This window comes from Equus quagga, chromosome 1, assembly GCF_021613505.1.
Source record: "Equus quagga isolate Etosha38 chromosome 1, UCLA_HA_Equagga_1.0, whole genome shotgun sequence".
Lineage (NCBI taxonomy): Eukaryota > Metazoa > Chordata > Mammalia > Perissodactyla > Equidae > Equus > Equus quagga.
The window spans coordinates 86,209,643-86,215,355 of NC_060267.1; positions in this window are offsets into that span (position 1 = coordinate 86,209,643).

The window sequence follows — 5,713 nt, forward strand, 5'->3', positions numbered from 1 at the left end:
GGGCGGGGAGGCGGGGGCGCGGGGCTGGCGGCGCGGGCCTCGGCGCTCCCCACCCCGCCTCCCCGCCCCCGCCGCCTCCAGGGCCGCGCCGAGGCGCACCTGGGACCCGGGCCCCTCCGCCGCCGAGGCGCGCTGCGCGAACCCGCCGCGCGGGGCCAGGGGTCGGCCCTCTATATGGGCGCGTGGGGATCCGGGGGCGGAGGCCGGGCCGCGCCCTCCCCTGCCACCCAGCCGGGCTCGCGCCTTCACCCTGACCCTGTCGGCCCCCCAGCCCCAGCCCGGGCCCCCGGAGCCTGGGCGCCCCGGAATCCGGGTAGATGCGGGCGCCTGCGAGCCTCGGGCCGCCCGCCTGCGGTGCAAGAAGGCGAGGCCCTGTTTGCAAACCCAGCTTCGTCGTGGCGAGGGTCGTGTTGCAGCGTGGAGGTGGGTAAGGGCGAAAGTGGGGGGCTGCGGCCAAGGCCCGGTGTCAAGGCTTGAAGGCAGCTTCTCGCCCGGCCCTGCCACGTTTCCTCGCTGGAGGCCTGAGCAAATGTCCTCCCCTCTGCGGTCCTCAGTTTCCTCATCTGTGAAGCAGGAACGACGACTGCATTTCCTTAAGGGTGGTCGTGCGGATGAACCGATGGGGTGTGGGCACAGCACCTGCCTGGCCCTGCGGAAGCGATCAGTACCCAGCTGGGCCACCTGGGCCAAACCCCTTCTCCTCCATAGGCCTCAGTTTGCTCAGCTGGAAATGGGAATCGGGGAATGCCATCCTGTGAATTTTCCGAGGTCTCGGGAGAACTCGAAGCTACCGAGGGCGCGGGCGCGGGGAGAACAGAGCCCCCGGGAGCAGGAGAAACCCTCCCCATTCCCTTCTGCGCTCTTACCTGGGCTGGGGGCGGGGAAGGGAGTGCCCGACAGCCCCGGGGACAAAGGGGTCCCCGGGCCAGGAGGGGCTGGCCAGTTACTCTGGGCTGGGGCACGTCTACCTGGTCACTCATGTTTTAGATGAACAAATTGAGCCCGAGAGAGGAAGGGGCCCGTTCGCATCGTGACCCCGCCCCGTCGGGCACCGAAGTCCGAGAGTGTTGAGAGCGGTGAGACCAAAGAGCCGCGATCTTCCCGCCACCGAACACCACCGTCCTGCAGGGCAGCGACGCGGCCGACAGAAAGGCCAGCTCTGCAGCTCGAGCCCTGCCCCGCCGCCGGCTTCGGCTTCGGCTGGCCGCGACCCGAGGCCTCCGGCTTCTGCGGGAGCTGGCGCTTTGGTCCTGCGGGCCGGGGCCCTGAGACCCCGCGCAGACCACCGTCGTCTCGCTCAGCCCGCGGAGCGAAGGGCGGAATCTGCGGCCCACTTGCTCTGCAAGTTCGGGCAGGTCACTTCGCTTCTCGGAGCCTCAGTTTCTCCGTGTATAAAATGGAAAAGACGGGCCCTTTAGAAGGGGTTCGTTCTGCGGTTTCCGTGAGGTTCCATGTACGCATCTTGGTGAGGAGGGACGACAGAGAGCTGACGCCTGAGTTGGGTGCAGACCCCCCAGCCCAGCCCCTGAGAAACAACAGCGTCTGCCCGAGCTGCAGGTGGGGGCTACCGCCTCTGAACAGCTCACCATCGGGGAGGGGCCCTCAGAGAACAGAAAACTGGAGGGGCATGCCTGCCTCCCGGGGAGAGAGGGGGCCTGAGGGAGAGGGCTGGGCTGGGGGTCCCCAGCGCGCTTCTCTAGGGTAGCCACCGCTGAGGAAGACCTGGGCAGTGCAAGCGCAGTCTGGGCAGCGGCCAGGTGGGGTGGGGGCTGGGCTCCGAGCCAATTCTCCCTTCTCCCTCCACCCCACCCCCTCTTCCCCCCAGGTTCCTCAGTCCCAGGTTGGGAGCCCTTGGGTTGACCTCCAGGCTCCATTGCTCCCACCCCTCACAGCCCCAGGGTCCAGCTCACTGTGTAGGCAATCTCAGCCCCTCACCCACCTCCCTAGGGAAGCAGACAGACCCTGGCCCAGCCCCAGAACCTGGACTGACAGATGGACGTTGGAGACAGACACACGAATCCACAGAGACAGCACGGACACACAGGCAGGGAGACCCAGAGACCCGAAGACAGGCCCGGGACCAGGGACACACTCACAGACCACTAGGCTTGGGCCAACACAGCCCTGTGAGCACCCGGCCACCCATAGACAGCAGGACACCCACAGACCTCCATAGGGCCTCTCCCCGTGGGCCTAGCTCCTCCCATCAGCCACCCAGGGGAGAGGAGGGGGGTAGCACGGTGGGAGGGTGGGTCTGGGGAGATCCTTGGCCCCCTCCCTGCCCAGTGTAGCGGGCACCAGTCGCTCAGCAGAGCAGGCAGTGGCCGGCCCAGGCCGCAGGGAGGCACTGAGGAGGAAGGTTGGCCATTAGAGGCCTGGGCCAGGCCCGCACTTACGGAGTGGAAGGCGAGCTGCACGCTGGATGAGGGTGGACAGTGGGCACCGGGGGTCCGAGGGGAGGCCGCGGTGGGCCAGGCAGGGTAGTGGTGACCGTGGGCACACAGGAACTCCTTCACGCCACGGCAGGCGGACAGTAGGCTGGCCCTGTCCGTCCGTCCTCCTCCTCCCCGCCCTGGGGGGGGGCCACCGGAGGTCCAATTGGTCTCTGCCCCCACGTGACTCTGCAGGCCTCTCTCCTTCTTTGTTGGTGTTTCTCTTCATTTAGGTCTCCTTTTTTGCTTCTCCTAAAAGAAAAAAAAAATAGCCCTATCTATCTGGGGGCCGCGGGTGGGGGTAGAGGCCAAGGCACTCTGGAGGCCTTGGCCAGCTGGCTGCTCCAGGCCGCTGGGGGAGCCCAGAGGCGGGGACCCTACGTAGGCGGGTAGGCAGCCCTGCTTGTTAGCGACTGGGTGGGAGTGGGGCCTGATTTATGGGCGGCTCCCCCACCCCGCCTGCAGCGGCCTCTCTCCCCTCGGATGGCTACCTCCCTGGGGCCTGGCCCAGCGGGTCCGGCCTGGCCCAGACACGGGAGTGGAGTCAGGTCAGGCTGGCACGGAGGCAGGGGCATGGATGACTTGACCAAGTGGTCCTGCTGCATTGGCCTGGTCTTTTCGCTCTTCCAGAAGGTGAAGAAAGGAAGAGGGGGACAGAAGGCAAGCAGGTGAGCTGAGCGAACACCTCCCCTGTGCATTCCAGGGGAATGTGGGCTTCTCTGAGCGTCGCCATCCACTGTGGGCTGCTGATGTTCCCAGCCCAGAGCTGGGAAAGTTGAGGCTACGCCGAGGCTGCCTCCAGGGCCAGGTGGCCCCAGGTTGGGCCAAGAGGATAGTGAGGCCAGGACAGGGCAGCGGGAAGGGGGTTTTGTCTAGAAGGCCAGGCCTCCCCACATAGCCAGGGATGTCCCTGTCCAACCTCCAGGCCCAGACAGGTCCTGAACTGTCCTGGTCCTGTAGGGCCCAAATTGCTCTGCTCCGCACCCCTTCCACGCATGATGAGTTCTTTCGTGCATCCCTTCGTCGGTCTCACAGTCACCGAGTGCATACTAGGTGCCGGGCCCTGGGTCCAGGCGCCGGAGAAGAGGGAAGGAGTCTCTGTCCTTAGAGGATTCACCTGCAGCCTTTTGTCCTGGGGATGGGGAGGGGGAGGGGCCCAGGGCACCAAGGGGCCATCACTGTGGAGAACCCCACACGACCCCCTTCATTTGAGGAAATAGACAAGTCACACAGTACACCTCGCTTGTCTGCCTTGGGATGAGAAGGATTGTTCTGGATAATTGAAACCAACTATATCGAAAGCCTAGTGTGTTTTTGCATTGGGCGACTTAACATTTTTTTAATTGTGAAAATACACAGAAGATAATAATTTTACTGACAATCATAATTAACTGATTCTACTGATTCAACATATTCTAATTCTACCTATGACATAATATGCAGCTTATTCCGCAATGTGCAGGACCTCATAATTATGCCTTTTTCATCCAGAGAAGTTCTTACAAGATACACTTCTCCTGCATATGGCTGAAACGAACTAGTCTCCCCATTTTAACACAGTGGTTTTGTTTCTGGATTAATACCACTCATCCTCTGAGTTTAAAAAAGAAATATGCCAGCAAACACCCTGGATCAGCAGCATGTCACAAACTTGTAACAACAGTGACAAACACTCATGGTCCTTTCTACCTCTTTTGATGGGAGACTTTGTGAAATGGAGTTTGCTTTCCTCACCTTCCAGAATGGGACAAACAGAGTCTTTCAACCCCCTGGCTCCCTGGAAAGACCCCACCTGGCTTTGCCAGTCTCCTGGTGAGGCCTTGAGCCCTGAGAAGGAGAATCGCTGAGGGGCTAGTGGCAGGGCCTCCAGATTAAATCCCAATTCTGCCATTTTCTAGCCGTGTGCTCTGGGAGCAGTCACTTGTCCTCTTTGGGCCTCACGTCCTCTCCGTAAAATGGGGACAAATAAGACAGCACATGTAACCTAATATATAGTGACTGCCTGGCATGTCATGTGTCTCAATAAATGTTAGCAAAACACAAACAAGCTGAAGGACAGTCCTTTGGGCAGGTCTGTCCTTAGGGGCCCTTTCTGTGTTAAGTGTAAGACTGCAACATCGCCCTGAAGACTTTGCCCTTCTGTGATTGAGTGATTCACCCCAGCGTGGGGAACCCTCAAGGAAAGGCTCAGGGCTGTTTCTCTCTGGGTCCACAGCAGCCAGCGCAGAGAAGCATCAGGGAATGTTTGTTGAATGACTGCTTGCCCCTGCACCCAAGGCCCCTACGTGCCATTTGTGGATGTAGAATTCTGCCGCCTGCTCCTCCTGTCCTGCCATCTTCTCTGTAGGCAGTCACCTGTCACCTCTGTCACCTTCCACCACTCAGGCTGGGTGCCCCTCACCCTAATCACCCTGGATGTGTTTCCTGATGTCCCGTTTCTCTGTGCTGCCCCTCCTCTGCCCTCCCCCTCCCTGGATTCTGGGAATGGAGAGGCCTGAACACAAATGTGCCTCCTATGTGCTGGGTCCCCTACTAACTAACTAACACCTGTGGTCAGTCTGCAACCCTCTCCACCGTCCTGGGCAGTAGGCAGTATTTTCTCCTAGCTTCCCATAGCAGCATTTGAGAGATGAGGAAACTCAGGTTCAGAGAGCCAAGGCATCTTCCCAAAGTCATAAAGTAAGGGTGTGATAGAATCAGAATTCGAATCCAGGCAGTGGGAGTCCAGAACCCGGGCTTGCAGACTCAGCCAGAGCCCCTGGGTGGCCTATTTGTCCCTTCCTTCCAGCTCCAGCCCAGGTGGTCCCAGGCCATGAGACCCACCCAGAGGGGAAGGAGAGGGGGTGTCGTCCTGACCCAGGACCCCCTCCCTCCCTTCCCACACAAACAAAGCCCAGGGTCTCTCTTCTAAGTGGGGACTTTCCCAAAGTGCCAGGCCAATTTCCTGGAGGTGGAACAAGGAACAAACAAACCAGAGACCCAGAGGCTGAAATGAAGAGACAGACAGAATCAGCAGGCTGGGGTTGGGGTACAGTATAGAAAGACAGACAGAAAAAGAAAGAATCCCTGGAGAGAATGAGGCAAAAAATGAGAAAAGAAAGAAATGGGAGACCCATTGACAGCATAACAGACCCAGAGATGGTCAGAGAGAGAGAAAGAAAGAGGGAGGGAGAGAGACAGAGACAGAGAGAAAGAGAAAGGGGTGGGGGGGGGGGGGGGAGAGAAGGGAGAGAGAGGAGGGGGAGGGAGGGAGGGAGACAGGGGAAGGAATGAGAGAGAAA